The sequence below is a fragment of the Carettochelys insculpta genome, chromosome 6 (genome assembly GCF_033958435.1).
Source record: "Carettochelys insculpta isolate YL-2023 chromosome 6, ASM3395843v1, whole genome shotgun sequence".
Classification (NCBI taxonomy): Eukaryota; Metazoa; Chordata; order Testudines; family Carettochelyidae; genus Carettochelys; species Carettochelys insculpta.
This window is the reverse complement of record NC_134142.1, coordinates 60767785-60784263: the sequence shown is the minus strand read 5'-3', so window position 1 is coordinate 60784263 and position 16479 is coordinate 60767785. Positions and strand designations below refer to the sequence as shown.

The 16479-nt window shown below is 48.5% G+C and overlaps 1 long non-coding RNA gene and 1 pseudogene across 2 annotated transcripts in view; one reads left to right on the top strand and one right to left on the bottom strand.

Moving 5' to 3' along the window:
* Window positions 1-1508: 1508 nt before the first annotated feature.
* On the bottom strand, window positions 1509-5291 carry LOC142015371 (cytochrome P450 1B1 pseudogene; annotated as a pseudogene).
* A 4235-nt stretch (window positions 5292-9526) lies between these two features.
* LOC142015370 (uncharacterized) overlaps window positions 9527-16479 on the top strand; it is a 44077-nt gene continuing 37124 nt past the window's right edge. For both annotated transcript variants that reach the window (XR_012646140.1, XR_012646139.1), the window contains exons 1-2: window positions 9527-9541; window positions 15512-15557. This is a non-coding gene — a long non-coding RNA (uncharacterized LOC142015370). The remainder of the gene's footprint in view (window positions 9542-15511; window positions 15558-16479) is intronic.

Here is a 16479-nt window from a genome sequence, read left to right as displayed (position 1 = left end):
AGCACGCATGGCCCTTTGGGCGGAACAGGGCACAGGACCACAGTCCAGGTGCCAGCAAGCCCTCCTACTTCTGGGGAGCATCTGGGGCTAATGCCCAGCCTTCAGGCATTGTCCATGAGGGCAGGGCTGGGGCACCCCAGCCGGAGCTCCCAGCTAATGCCAGGCTGTAGCTTCTAGTCCTGGCAGGGGTGGGGGAAGCTAAGTCTTAACTCTTTTTCTGTGCAAGCTGCTCCCAGGATTGGGCAGATGCATCTCTGGGACACTGCCCCATCTTCAAGGTCTGCATGTCTGCTCCACTTGCTTTCCCCATCACATCACAGGGGGCAGCTACAGGGCTTCCTACAGCTGGGGAAGTTCCCAGAGGTGAGCCGGACTCAACCCAGAAGTGGCTCAGCAAGGGGAAAAGAGGAAGTCCCATTCCTGGGACTAGCAGCTGGAGCCTAGTGCGTGGTAGGAGTTCTTGGCAGGGCCGGTAGCAGCTGTGCTTCATGGGTGCAGGGGGGAAGCACTGTGAAGCACAGCCCCTGCCAGCACCCCTCTGTATGTGCCCCAAGCCTACAGTTTAGGAGGTGGAAAGGTAAGATTTACTGTGGGGGTGGGGGCAAGGATGATGCTGCCCCTGCCATCCAAACTGCACCCATGTTAAGGAAGCCCTGGCCTACAGCCCTATCCCTGACACCAGCGGCTCCCGCCTTTGACAAATGTTCAGGGGTCCTGGCCCTCAGTCAGGTCCTCTGGGGCTCCAGGCCCAGTGCTTGGGGGCTAAAAGGACCTTTGGCTGGAATGGGGAGGGGTCCCACAGTGCCCTGTTGACCACGGGCTCCTGGGCAGTCACCCACCCTTAAGGCTGGTCTTGCCTCCCACAAGATGATGTCTCCACTATGCCAGGCAACCCTGGAGTCTGTGTTGCTGGCTTAGCTATGAATCAGGGCCTCTGTCAGCAGCAGCACAGAAGGGTGACAGTACTGCACCACCCTTACAATAATCTTGCAGCCCTACCCCACCCCCCAGCCCTCTTTTGGCTTACCACTCTCAGGGTTACCAACACTGTGACCCTTCAGAGAGAAATATCTGAAACTGTGACATTGAAGATTTTAAAAAGCCAATGACTGAAGTTTACCAAAACGGACCATGAGTTTGAGATGGCCCTATTGCTAATAACAGGAAGGCACAACCTCGTCCTCGTTCCACACTGCCCCACCCACCCCGGGGTAGAATGAGCTTTTCTGGAGATGGTGGGAATGTCACGTCATGCTGACTGGGGGCAGGCTCTGCTTCCCCTCGCTCACACACGACCCATGGGATTCCTGCCGTGTCAGTGGGCAGAAAGCGTTGGAAAACTGTGTCCCCTATCAATATCCTTCTCCTTTGGGTTACTGAAGTCAGGCTAGGAACAAACAAAAACACACACACTCACCCCCACCCCCTCACACTCTAGGTACAAATTACACCTCATTCCCCATTTCCTTCCTCCAACCAACCAAAACCAGCAGTTCAATAAATTCGTGCCAAAGATACTTTATTGAGAAGGGGCAAGGTCAGTTTTTGTTCTTCCATGCATTAAAATGGAAATCATTCGTATTACAAAAGGATAACGCAGGGAAGTACAGTAAACAAATATATTTATCTGTCTGAAGCTTAGTGTTCCAGGGAGAGAGACTGGGTGCCTGTAAAATATCACAGTAGGCAGCACTATCTAGATAAGCTAAAAGCTCTCCCACCCCGAGGTTTGCCAGGCAACGGCGAAGCTGCCGGGAAGGAAATGCTACTCCGCTTTTGAACTTGCCTCCTGCTGAGAGTGAAAGTCAGTAGAACAAGTGAGCTAGATGTACACTTGTTCCCCAGGGACTGACTCAGCAGAAGGCAAAGCCCCCTGCCAGCCTGCAGTGCTTCTAGGCGTGCTGATCCTTCCCCAAGGTCAGTGTCTCAGAGGCTGAACACAGGCTCTTGCAAGGCATCCGGTAAATCATATTAACCGGTTAAGACCCAACCAAATGTCAGTTTCAGCTCCGGGGCCAGGAAAATGATAGGGCACTGCCTGAATCAGAATGCAAAAATGCTGAGGGCAGGCGAGTACCAACTGCCCGCTGGTGGGTTTGTGTGCGCAGTTCTAGTGGAGGGAGTGCACCCTTCACATGCCTTCAGTCTACTTTAGCTGGGAGAAATCATTGTCACCTGAATCCCTTCACTTCATGTTATGAGCTGCTGTGACGCTCTGGGGCTTTTATGAGGGGCAGTGCAAATAAGCTGCCCCATATAGGTCAATAATATAATTGAGGCAAAAGATGGAAAAGCCTGTGGTTCTTTTCTCTATCAATCCTTCTCACCCCAGGCTGAGCCTCCTGCTTTCAAATCCCTGCCACACACATGCATGAGTTGGGGCAATGCTCCCGTTGCAGCAGGAGATCAGAAGCATCTGGTCTCTAGCAAGCAAAAATCGCTGAGACTCAGGCCCTGGAGAAAGGCCTCGGGGTGACTACCGCTGTCCCGGCAGTAAGGGCTGTGTTACAATCTCCCCAGGCTCCACATGTTGTCCTGACCAATCTGAACTGGAATGAAACTACATTGGAGGCACAGCTGCTACAGAGCAGCAAGGCTAGTGGACAGGAAGGGTCGCTGTCCAACTCTCTCTGCTGGAGGCTTTCAGTTCCCTTCTCCCCGGTTGGAGGCTTTCAAGGACAAGGTAACAGATATTCACCCTAAGGGACTTCTGACTTTCCTGGGAAGGGAAGTAACTGGCCTATGTGGGGGAGAAAACATAAGCATCAATCTTACCTAAAAGCTCTACAGAGAGCATCCCCATTGGGCAATGTCTGCTTGAGTGTAGGTGCACTGAGGGCAGCCCCTGGCGTGCCCCATGGAATGCCAAGGAGCACCTGCGGGGTTGGAGGAGGGTGTTCTTCACTGGGCATTGCCCTCCAGGCAGCTTTGAGGGGCATCTCTTCTTTTCACAGAGACAGTGAAGGGTAGGGGCTTGAGCGCCAGCCCGTGGATGCAGTCCATGGTGAGCTGCTCGGCCGGGTTGGCCTCAAAGGTGCACTGGTGCAGGAGGATGGCGGTGAAGAGGAAGATCTGCAACTTGGAGAGCTGGTCACCAATGCACCTCCTCTTGCCGATGGAGAAGATCATGACGCTACAGGCTAGGTCCCGGTCCAGCTTCTGCTCTCCATCCAGAAACCGGGCTGGGTTGAAGACATGTGGGTCCTTCCACTTGCGCCAGTCGTGGTTGACCGACCACTGGTTGACAAAGACAACTGTGTCTTTGGGGATATGGAAGCCCCAGAGCTCCACATCTGAGGTGGTGGCATGTGGGATGGTGACCGGCACGAAGCTGCTGAAGCGAAGTGTCTCATAGATAAAGGCTTCCAACTGGGGCAGGCAGCTGCGGTCCTCAGCCGTGGGCAGCCGGCCCCGGCCCACCACCCGGTCCAGCTCCACCTGCAGCTGGTGCTGGAGCTGTGGGTGCTTGAGCAGCAGCAGCAGGACCCAACTGAGGGCAGTGGAAGTGGTGTCCTGGCCAGCCCCGAAGATATCGGTCATGGTGCCCTCCACATAGTCCCGGCTGAGCCCTCCACCACCCTGCTCAATCTCGCTGATGACAGCATCACTGATGTCCCGAGTGAGGCGTGGGTCATAGGTGCGCCGGTGCTGGGCCACCTTGGCCTTGATGAAGTCATGTAGCTCCCGGTTGAGTGCCTGGAAGTCACGGAAGACGTGGCGCACGGGGTTGGGGAAGGCCTGGAGCCAGGGCATCACGTCCACCAGGCTGCCTGCTCCCACCGTCTGCCCAAACTTATCGTTGCGGCCAAGCAGGGCCCGGAACTCATCGTCATCATGGCTGTAGCGCTGACCGAAGCACAGGGCGCAGATCACGTTGGCGTTGGCCACGGTGAACAGCGGGCAGGGGTCAAAGTATGTCCCGCCAGCACCACGCCGCAGGAAGCCGTGGATGAGCTCCTGTGCCTCTGCTGCCACGTGCTGCTCCAGCAGGCGCCGGCTGCGGCCGCTGGCGGTGGAGAAGACGCGCAGGCTGGAGTGGGCCAGGCGGCGGTGTGCACGCCACTGCTGACTGTAGCGCCCAAAGGCCATGCTGCGCCCTCCCGACACCAGGCGGAAGGAGGGGAAGTCGGGGCGGCCGGCGAACTGCCTGCCCTGCCTTACCAGCGCTTGGCGAATGACTGCCTCGCCGTTGAGCACCACCACGGCCCACCGGCCCAGCTGCAGCTGGAAGACGTCACCGTAGCGCTGAGCCATCTTGCAGAAGGTGAGGTGGGGCAAGCGGCCCAGCTGCAACACGTTACCCAGCAGGGGCCAGGCAAAGGGGCCAGGCGGGCCCCTGTGCTGTGTCCTCAGGCACCGCCTTGCCCACAAGCAGAGGAAGAAGGCACTGGCTAGGACCAGTGCTGGCCGGGCTGTGCCCTGGAGGCAGACAGCTGGCTCTCTGGGGCAACCACCGCCGCTCTCACCTCCCAGGGCCATGGTGCTTCTGGGGGCCTGGCCACCTGTCCTGGGGCGAGTCTAGGGAGCCACTTGTGACCCCTGTGCTGGCAGGGTTGTCTTGTTCATCCAACTCGGCACCCAAACCATCTAGGATCCTCCTTTGTGTGTCTCCCCGGAGCTCCTGGAAGTTTCCTCACAGTCTATGGATCCGTTGGCTGTTTCCAGGGTGGCCTGCACTCAGCAAAAGGTCCCAGTGCGTTTCTTCAGATTGCGTGCTCAGCTGATCTGCACTGGAGAGCAGGTTATTTTGTGCCCATGTCCTTGCCTGGTGCTTTCAGTCCCATCCTGTGTTAGCCTTCTCCAAGAGCCCCCTCTCTGCTCTGATGACTGGAAAGGGTGCATGCCCTGGCTTTATAGCCTCCTTGAAAGGGGCTGAGCCTCTCTCCTCCCATTGTGGTGGTCCCAGAGTCCCCCGAAAAGTCCGTGCGAAGCAGTTACGTGATTTCGTCCCGGGGAGAATTAAAACAGCAGATTCATCCATCAGAAGAGGAAAGTCTGTAACTTTCCAAAGTCTTCCCTGTGCCAAAGGCAACACGGTTCCCGGAGCAGCAGCAACAGCAGGAGGAGAAGAGCTCTTACCACGGGTCTCTGTGAGCTGCCTTAACAGTCTTCCCCCACTGGGAGACTTCAGCACACGGAAGGAATAGTCTTTCATGCTTTGAATTTGATATCTTTATCTAACTGTGCTGAACTCCAGTCAACAGCCAGCAGGCGTTCTCGCGGCATTTGCAGCGGTCACCTTGACCTGTAATTTCGGACAGTAGTGGGGAGAGAAGTTCAGTGCCTAGGAAAGGGAAAAAGAAAAGCCTTTCGGGCTGGCTAGCATACCCCTTCGGTTTTCTGTTCTCTGGTGAGACGCCCGAACTAAGAGGAAATTACTTTCTGGCAAAGCGCCCAGATTGTGGTCAGAGGAAACTTGGTTTTCTGTACATCTTTACTAGTTAACCGTTTGTGGCCATTTCCATGCTATAGTATTACAGGTGCTTGGACGCATGCAAGTGCATGCATGCACGTTAAGAGGTTTGGAATTGTTTACAGCTATTGATCAGTGGTTGTGTCAGGAGCCGACATCTCGCCCTTGCGTAACGCAGATGGGAGCTGTTCATTTTGTACTGCTGACTGTCTGGTGATGAGAGAGCCACACAGATTGTTTCTTGCTTTCTAGTCCCTGCACTTCCCCTGGATCTCAGTCCTAAGCTGTCCGAAGTAGTAACCTGCTACTCCTAGGCTCCCCAGATAGTGTTTTATACCTCTCAATTCACCAATACTTGGCTTTCAAGAGGAGAGAGGGATCTATACCCCTTATCCTACAATTTTGTGACTCTTCATTTATTCTCTCCAGTGGAACTTAACTCTGAGAAGCTCTTGATGGCCGCTAGTTGGGCCATATATCGTTTTGCTTTCTTAAATGGTCTCAGGCAGTTCGTACTGCACTCATCACACACACCCCTGAAGTTCTTCCTCCTGTCAACGGGGTCAAAGATGGACAGTTCCCAATGCCTTCCTACTCCATTGGGTGCTGTTGCTGCAGGGAAGAGATGTTTCTGTGAAACATGTAACAATTCTATCTCTGTTACCTGGTGTCTTATTGTACAAGGGGGATCCCCACATCTGCCCAGACATGGAGGAACATAGCATGGCAGTAAAAAAAAAAAAGAGAGAGAGAGAGAGAGGGAGAGTTGGGGGGGAAGGTTTCCTTTAAAGGTTACCACTTCTTTGTGGGTCGGTCAAGCTTTTGTGACAAAGACACCCTGTACACAGATTTGGGACTCTTGCCATTCCCCCTACGGAACGCGAAGAGCCTCGGGAGAAGACTGGGTGCTCAAAGCATTTTTGTGTCTAAATCTGACTGAAATCTATGGGACTTTGTTGCCTAAAAATATCAGTGCTGATCTGGGCTTTAGCTTTCATCAAACCTTGATCATGTGACTTTATCACCTATCTGTCATGTTTTATTCTGACGTTGTGCCCTACTGCTTTTCCAGACCCTTTTTGTTAGTGAGGTTGCCAGCCCTTCAGGATTGCCAGGGAGTCTCCAGAAAGGAAAAACTAACCTTTTAATTAAAGATTTATTTCAAGTGATGAAATCTCCAGGTCAAACCAAACTGGTTTGGCTAATGGGCATATTTAGCTGGATCAGACTAGACAGAGGCCAGGTGTCAATCACAGTTTGCACTGTGCAAGCGGCAGGATTTGTTTCTCTTTTACCTGTAATTCATTTTGCCGCTGAATAGCTCTGAAAGAAAGGGGTTGCAGTGTTACTGCAGTGTGAATGCAAACTGCATGTATCTTCAATCTTACAGAGAACGACCTCAAAAACCATAAATGTATAAAAACAAACATACAGTAAACCCTTGAGAAGCACAAATTCGATTTGCGCTTAACTCACTTTAATGCAAGTCAAGTGCAAATTGAAACTGCCCCCAGTTCCCCTACCTGGGGAGCCCAGTGGGCGCACAGCTGCTTGCGGCGCAGTTTCTACCAGCTGGGAGAAACCACACTGCAAGCAGCTGTGTGCACCGCATCTGGGAGAAGCCAGGGGGACCATGTGGCTGCCCTCCCTCCCAATTCCCCCAGCTGCCTGCTTCCCCAGTGAGGGAAACTCTGGGGATCTCCCCCCCACCGATTTACGCAAAGTTTGATGTACGCGGAGGATGCCCAGGACACAACCTCCACGCAAATCAAGGGATTACTGTATACAACTCTCCAAGTCAATTGGTCAGAGGTATCTCACATTAGACAAAGATACCAAAATGTCCACAAGCCCATTGCACTCATTCCAGAGATTGGTATCAACAGCACTAACTGCAGGTTTTGGGGGCCCATTCCAAGTTAGTGTTGGATTTAGTGCTCTAAATCCAACCAATTCCAAGTTGTGAGATTTGGACCTAATCATCATAAGATCGCTTATGAGACAACTATGATACAATCAAAACACATATTAATGCAACATTCGGACATGATGCAACATTGCAAATTGCCCAGCTGTGATTTTATAAGTACGTGGCAGACTGGACTCATGTGAAAACAGATCTTTCTGCGGATTTTGTGTTAGCCTGACAATGCTTCCATGACAGCAAGGGGCCATGGGCATGGTGGTGTTCTTAAGACAGCCTGGTTATTAGAAAAGCAAGATAACATAGGACTTAGACTCCTGACAGATTGCCAGCCTTCCAGGATTGGCCAGGGGTCTCCCAGAATCAACCTCAATCTCCCAGTGACTATTGGAAGCGATCCTGGAGATTGTAAGGGGGTACTTCAGGAAAATAAGATTGTCATGTTGGGGCGTGGGAAGGAATCACCCAGAATAGCTTCAGTCAGAGTTGCCAACCCTACTGACAGATGCTAACTATCCTTCCAAAATGTAGTACGTGTTGCACCTCCTTGGTCTGGCATGGTGAGGACCTGACAGAGCCTGAACAACAGAATTTGCCAGACCAGGGGAGGTCCAAGGCTCCTACCCCAGACATCTCCAGTCTCCAGCACCTGGGGATTCTGGGCGTCCCGCGGTTGCCACAAGGCATGAGCAGGTGGAGGCTTCTGTCTGGGGCAGGGAGCTCTACCCCCATACTCCCACATTGCAGCAGGGCCATCAAGGGCTTTAGCTCTGGCCCAGGCCAGTGTGTTAGCCGTTGCCCTGGCCCCAGCCACTGCCCCATGGACAAAGGTCCAGTCCTAGCCACAGGACTCTCTGGTCCTGCAACATCTGTGGTCCTGCCTGACCACGGATGTCGTCGAATGAGAGAGTACCAGATTTAAGAGGTTCAGCTAGTACAGCTAAGTCAAATCATGAACACTTGCAAGAAATTGATGTGTGCTGTGCAGACTATCTCATATGAGCATACCAAAGTGGTGACACACAGACGCCTTTCTGTGTTTATGGGATGCTGTGCTGACCAAAAAGTGTCGCTCAGGCTCCCTGACTTGTTTGACATAGTTGCTATAGTGACATGAAAAGAACTGATGCAGTAGCATCTGAAAGCCAGATTTTACTAGCAGGAAGTAATGCCATACCTGGGGGTCTTGTCCTCGTTCTGCTGGCAAAGATGAAAGAAATTTAGGTTGGAAAGTAAGTGTTCTATCATCAGTTTGTGAGGGATCCATTATTCATACTTGACCCTTTACCCATTTTGGACAAGGCTTCACCATACACTTGGCAAAATAAAAGAAATTTTAGGTGATTTGTCTGTATAACATGGTTAAGTTCACTGCTGATGACCTATACGCAGATCTGCCTCATATCCGATAAACAAAGCATCTATGATTGGATACTTGCCGGATTGTGTCTCTCTTTAGGGAATTCTTAGAGTCATGCTTATGCTTCGAGACAAAAGACCGAAGTAACTCTGCGTTTCAAACATCTGTTGTTGTAAGCATCTGAAAACCGATGCACAGAGGGTTATTGCCTGGGGCTCTACTCTTCGAGTGTTTCACTACGTTATTCACAAAAATGAAAACGGCATAGGGTATGGTGGATGTCTTTGGGCAAAGGTATATTGTCATTGCATTTGATGGAACAAATACTTTGCCTGAGAGGATGGCGTGGTGATCAGCAGAATTTAAAGACCGTGTACAGTGCTTTTACACTGCCTTCATGTTTGTCTCTGGATGTCACAGGACATGTTTCACATGTTCATATGGTGTATCAATAAAGACGTTAATTGTCACCACTTCCATTATAAATCCAGATTCTCACGGACTGTTAAATTAGTTGAACACAAAGTTGCACTCTGCTCACAAAGTACAAAGTATCAGCCTGTAAGCAAGTTTCAAAAACAACTCTTTAAGGAAAAATGGAATTAATCTGACTGTATTATGAGTGCCAAACAATAGCAGTTTATTAGATTAAGATGCATTTTTCTGGTTCTATAACTCAAAACTGTCTTTCTTTCTAGCATAGTGTTGTTTGTATTTAGGCTGTAATGGGTTTTTGGTAAGTATTTTAACTAAAAACACTGCAATTACTAACTTTGAAAACTTCCTGTTACAGACCTATGGCTGCTTTAAGAAGCTCTGCAGTTGCACTATCTGGATGTCTTAGGTGAGATCCTTCAGGACAAAAAACTCTTTGGTGCGGGGTGCTAAATATCTTACAGATCCCACTTCTTAATTAATTTTAACTCAAAAACTAACCTACCAGTTTCTTTGTGAGCTCTCCGAAAGTTCATTCAGTACTCAAAGAACGAGGGCTGTAATTTAGTTAGTTAGTTCAGGGATGGGGGAGAGTATAGCGTCCCTGCTTTTAGTGCAAAACCCAACTTGGCCTTAGAGATGGAACTGTAAACAGTGCTTCTTGATTAACAATGACTTGTTTGATACTCAAAGAGTTACAGGATCAATGAGCCAGGTGAAGACTAAAAGTAGAATAATAAGCATTTAACCTGCAGACTAGAATGACCCCTTATTTTTTAACCTTCAGGGAAATACTCTTCTTCTATGTTTATTATGGTATTGTAATGAACGAAAACCTGTAAAGGGTTAAACCCAGAGAGAGTGGGTTGTCTGTTGGCAAGCAGACAGGTGAGGCAGTGGGTAGAGAGAGGGATCTTTTGAATTGAAGCAGTTACCTGCTGAGGACTCTTTCTCATGTGGCTGGAGGGAGAGACACAGAGATGGTTAATCCTGACCAGGGCTGAAGGATTTCAGTAAATATCCAGGCCACAAGAAGATCTGGGCATACAGGTATGTAAGTAGAAAGGAAATGTTGAGTCAGACGCAATCAGGTTACTCTTTTATTTTGCGTGTGTTGTGGGACTTCTCAGGTTGACTGATGTACCCCCCTGTGTACTTCAACTTTTAAGTTGAATTCCAGGGAAGTAGTTCTCTGTGCTTAAACCTACTTTTTTTTTTTTAGTTGCTCTGCAACACCTAGCAACCAAGTATGCTTTATCATGTAACACTTCTGTTTTGTTAATAAATTACCTTTTTGTTTAAAGGCAATGCTTTGATTCCTGAGTCCTAGAGAAGGGTCTATGTATATACGTGCCTAAGACTGATAGGTCAGCTATCAGACTGCAGCTTAATTCCTCCCTCTTTGTTTTCAAGTCCTTTCCTAAAGGAGGGTTAAGAGCTTGGAGTTACCCCACAGGGAGACATATCCCAAGTGTGTCATCCTGGGTTTTAAAAAGGGGCTGGATGGTGGCAGCTACTTCCCAGAGTCAGGGAATTTGTGACCCTGAGAAGCTTTTAAGCAGAAGCCTATAGAAACAAGGTGTTCTTAAGGTCTCCTGTGGGCCCCCACCTTCTTCACTCAGTGTCAGAGTGGGGAACAGCCTAGATATGGTACCATACTCTGCGATATTACTTATGAATTATGAATTAGGTATAAATTACTGATAGAGGAAGAAAATTTGAAGGAGCCTAATAGTGTGCCCAGTTGGCTGTTTTGGACTAGGGAAACCAGCGCTGACTTCTGCAATCTCATTGTCATGCAGGTGTGGAATTAAGACAAGTGGCTTTGGAACTATAGGAGGCATAAAGCAACCTTCTTTGGAGCTGTGTGCTGAGCTGGCCCCTGACCTGCAGCACAAGGACACCAAAGTGAGAGCTGCCATCTCCGTAGAAAAGCATGTGACAATTGCTTGTGGAAGCTGGCAACTTCTGATTGCTACTGGTCAGTTGCAAGTCAGTTTGGAGTCTACCTTTGGTGCTGGACTGCTGCAAGGGTGCAGGGAAATAAATCACATTTTGCTGCGTAGGGTGTGATTCTGGGAAACGTGCATGACATAGTGGCTGGCTTTGCAGACATAGGATTTCCCAAATGGCAGGGAGGGGAGACGAGACGGAGCCCACATTCCCATTTTAGTGCCAGCCCATCTTGCCACCGAGGACGTCAACAGGAAGGGAAGCTTCTCGGTGGTGATTCAGATTCCAGTAGGTCACTGTGAGCATTCCACAGACATCAAAGTGGCATAGCTAGAATCAACTTGTCTACATTCAACTTACCTGGCTGTCCTTACATAGGGACATCCTTACTCTTCGAGTCTGGGGTGTGTGTGTGTCAGTTTTTGACCCCTGATAGTTCAGTTTTACACATCCCTACTAGGTGCACAAAACTGAACCCTGGGGTTGATGTTCTGGTTAGAGAAGATATATCCTGTGAGTGCTTAGTATCCCTGCAATCCAGCCCCTGTGTTTCTCCAGTTGGGCAGCCAAAAACCTGGGGACTCTTCTGAAAACTGGTGGCCTGAGCCACAACTCCAATAAGAGAGTAAACACTACATCAGGTGGTTTCATTGTTTCTCAGTGTTCTGGAGCTTTGGCGTGTGAACTTCAAGCCAACAACCAGGCTAGTTGCTTATTTAACATAAACATTCTGTTGTAATCTAAAGTGTGTTTTGTTTTTGATTTTAGCCATTGTAGTTCTATTGTCATTGACAGCACCACAAATAAGAGACCTTAAAGGACCCAGAACAGTTAGTTTAGACATGCTTTCCTCTTCTGTTTTTCCTTATTGTAAAGGCAATGAGATGCAAGAACACATATTGGAGCAGTCAGGTTTAAACTAAACAGCTGTCTTGAAGAAAGCTCCCTGTGGGCCTTTTATAGTGGCTGTTCCAAGTTAATAGCTATCAGTTTATTCAAGGAAAGCAGCTACTGTGTAGGAACGACTATCCCTGAAAACAAAATTCACTCGTAGACTTCAACAGAAAATAACTCAGACCTGTAGCCCTGACTTGGGTCAGTCAGAGCTTTTCCTACAGTTAGAGCTCAAGGTCTGATGAACACTGATTACTCCTGAGAGCCAGAGCATTCCAGTGACCAATGGAAAAGTGTAAAAGTTCTAGAACATTTTTTAAGTTTTCACATTCTTTGAGTATTGTCTAAGGACCAGAGCTAAGATTGTTTCCACAGAAGCTGTATTGGTGAAGTAGAAAAGAATATCTGTCTGTCTGTTTGTGTCTCTTACACACACAGCTGTCCGATTATCCATAGGATGAGGTGGACTGGTTGTCCCAGGCCCTGCGCTTTTGGGCACCCCGCGGCAGGTGCCCCAGCCATGCTATGGATGGGAGAGGCAAGGATTACCTGGCACGGGGCGCAGGCAGCACCTGTAGCAAAGGGTCACTTCCCCCCGGCTTGCCCTCTCCCCCTTTAAACGTTCTCTTTGCTTGTCAGCGGTATAGAGTATTGCGCTAAGCAAGCACGTGGGACAGCGTAAAACTGACTAGCCTTCATTTTTGAGTGGAAAGAAATAAATCAAAGAACTCGAATGATAAAAAGCAAGTGCGTTTTGCAAGAATTATTTTAGTTGGAATGCTTTAAGGTGCTCCTCGCAATAGAGGGAAGGAAGTTCCTTAAGTATGTGATTTTTTTCTTTGCTCTATACCTTTAAATATACTCAGGACTTCTGAAAATTGCAGCAGTGGGAAGTGGGACGACCCTCCTGGGAGATGGGGGATGGAGTGGAGCAGGCTGCTGGGTCACTCTGCTTCCCATGGCTCTTGCTGCTGTCCGGGAGCTCAGAGCAGTTCCTTTGGCCTGCTAGCCCTTCCGGTCCCCCTGGAAGAGCAAGGGGGCGCAAGTCCTCATGAACAACACCTCCGCAATGTTTAATATTAACCAACAAGTTGGTATCAGGTCAACAACCCTTTGCTAGGAAGCTCACTAGCTTTGGGACTTGTGCACACCGCATGCCTTCCATCTTGTGGCTGTGCACCTCCCAGGGACTAGGGAAATACTAGCGAAAGGGTGGCCAATCCATGGCTCTTGAGCTGCACACAGCTCTTTGAGCAGTTCAGTGCGGTTTCTGCTCAGAGCTGTGCCCCAGGAGAGCCGTCCGCCTCTCTGCACACAAGCCCTAGCACTTGGTGGGAGAAGCATGTGAAAGCAGCGGTGGCCGCTCTGGTGAGTCATTGGCTTCAAGTTTGAGTAGGGGGCTGCAGGTGCCTGGTTCTGAGGGAGGGGAAGGACATTGAGTTAAAGCAGTGGGGAAGGGCTGGGGGTGCCTGACTCTGGGGAGGTGGGGCATTGAGTTAGAGCAATGGGGGGGCCTGGCTCTGGGGGAGGGAGAGGGCATTGAGCCACTTATGTATTTATTTTCAGGGCTAGTTTTGGGATGGTACGGGACGGTTTGGGATGGTACGGGATGGTTTGGGATGGTACGGGATGGTTTGGGATGGGATGGGATGGTACGGGATGGTACAGGATGGTACGGGATGGTTTGGGATGGTACGGGATGGTTTGGGATGGTATGCCGTACGAGCACCTGGTTAGCCACAGCCAGGATCCACAGCTGGGTGACGGGGTCCCCACCAGCCCCGCAGGTGGGAGTCAGCTGCAGTGTGGAGCCCCACCAGCAGCTCCAACTTTGGGGACCTGGCCAGGCCAGGGGAACCCCGGCAGCCCTGGGGCTCCAAGCCCCACCAGCAGCTCCAGTGCTGGGGAACTGGCCGGGGCACAGGGGTCCAGCAGCCTCACGGCGAGGAGCCAGCAGGGTCATGGAGCTCCCCTTGGCAGCTCTAGCCACGGGAACACTGGTGGGACAGGGAGCCGGCTGCACGTTGGCTCCTCATTTTTTAGAAAAAAAGCACTGTTTATTTTTATCTATCCATCTATCTAGATATCTACCTACCTACCTACCTATCTGTATGTAGATAGATCAAAATAAATAAATATATAATATGTGGCTCTTTGCACTCTATCCATGGGTCTTAGTTCCTAACTGGTTGGCCACCCCTGCACTAGCAGATTGTCTCAATAGAACCTGCTTTCCTTCGCTAGGCTTGAGAAATGCACTGTTAACCTAGAGGCTTTATCTTGATGAGAATGTGCTGAATTGCAGCTTGCAAGGCCTAGAGTTTTAGAAGATGATGTTGGACAGATCCTGTTAGCTAGATAACGCTGCACGTTTTGTTTGTAGTCAGGATGAGTTTTCTGATGCTGCTATTTTTCCCATCACTGACGTGAAGTGGACGCTCTGTCCTCTGCAAACTTGTACATTAGTGTAAGCAGTGTACCACTGGTCATTGTTGAAATCAGCCAGGCCCCGTGGAACACTAAAATCACAGTGAGACATAGAGGAGATGCATTGTTTGCAGTCAAACAAGGGGAAAATCAATCATGGGTTCTGTTGAGTTGACATCTCAAAAAGGGTGATTGGAAATGGGACAAAAAATGCATTTCTCCAGTCCAGATATTGGAATGAAAGGTGATCTTCCTCATCCTCACTTTGTTTCTGGGTACGGTATGATTATTTTTAAAACCATAATTGACCTGGGACCCAGGTATAGTGCTTTTGGATGCAGAGAGAGATCACCAGAAATAATTGTTTTAAAGGTATTTATTTAAGAAGCTTTAGCAAGTTTACAAATCTCTGCCATGTAAATTTGAGAAACAAAACAATCATTAAAGCAGTGAGTTTTTGTTTAGAGACATTATAAAGGGATATATTTATTGGATCTTGTGTTTAACTGGGAATTATCATAGTGCAGAGTATCATTACAATGTCATTTCTAGTGATTTTATTGAACTGAATGAAATCTTGGTGCACACATTTAACAGGATATAGCTGTACACACATCAGTATTTAAAAAATTAGACAGATGAACTGGTTACTTATTTTATTTTGCAGGTAAAGGTATGTTGAATATTAACTAAAAGGTCCTCTGCCTATTTTTGCTTGGTATATAAATTTTTCCATTCCCATATTTTTAAACCATTCTTCTATGGCATGGTTTTTTCTAATGAGAGGCTACCAGTAGCCAAGCAACTAATAGCAGATGAGAAATGAATTGTTCTTTTATTTTTGTGTGACCATTTCTGATATGAAGCTTTAGGAAGATTACCAAAGTGGCATTTGGTAATACATATCCCTCAATTGTGATGTTGTTGTAGATCATATTCCTGTACTCAAATCACTTGACATAATGACTATATATGCATCAAATATCCTTTTTTACCACAATTTTTCCAGGATGTTTCCCCGTTCAGTTTCCCTGTTCTTTAACCTGACTACTGTGATGTACCTTAATTCAGTTTCATAAAGACATTTTCTTTTATTTATCTACAGACTCAAGTTTCTGATCTTCTTCCAGATCAAACCCCTTTCTCCTGAGGTAACTGTTCAATCCACATCCTTTTCCTAGTGTCGGAGGTGTAGCCATGTTAGTCTGGATCTGTAACAGCAACGAAGGATCCTGTGGCACCTTATAGACTAACAGAAAAGTTTTGAGCATGAGCTTTCGTGAACGCAGACTCACTTCGTCAGATGAAGCGGGTCTGTGCTCACGAAAGCTCATGCTCAAAACTTTTCTGTTATCCTTTTCCTAGTGTATTAAATATGGACATTTTGGGAGGTGGAGTTAGAGCGGGGGTAAGGAAATCTGTCTGCAAATATTCATATGCAAAAGTTATACTACTTGTTTCCTAATTGAGAAGATGCCATTGCTTCTATTAAAGTTAGCTTTCTGTAGAAAACTGAGAGACAATGCCCACATGAAAGTATTGGTACCAGGCGAGACCATGCCAATTACATTTAGTTTTGATCTCTTAAATAAGCTAGGAAAGCTTCTTTACTGAATAGCTGGCCAGCTTCATGTATTCCATCATTGTCCCAGTCTTCGAAGCTCCATAGTTGCAGTTTGGGTTCAGAGCTGGATTGTTAGCAGTGGGGGGTCACTGGTGAGGGAAAAGAGCTTATCGCATTTATAGTTCTATCTCAAAGCCATACAGTACCTGTTGCCAAAGGACGTGTGTAAAGTTTTGGTGGGCATGACTTTTTATTAATCCATGGTAGCCTAGCTGCAATGTCTTGTTCAGTAAAGACCCAGTGTTTGGCTGAGTTAGTGCGCCCCTCAGTCCACTACCATTTTGAATTGACTGGCTTGATAATACCATGGAATATTTGAAACAGCTGGTCCACCCTCTTTAATGGGTTGGTACAAGGTATTTGGTCTCACTGTTGGTCTTTTATTGTTCCATGTAAATTGTAACAACATCCTCTATATTCTTGCTAGTGTGTTTTTTCTGGAATAACCA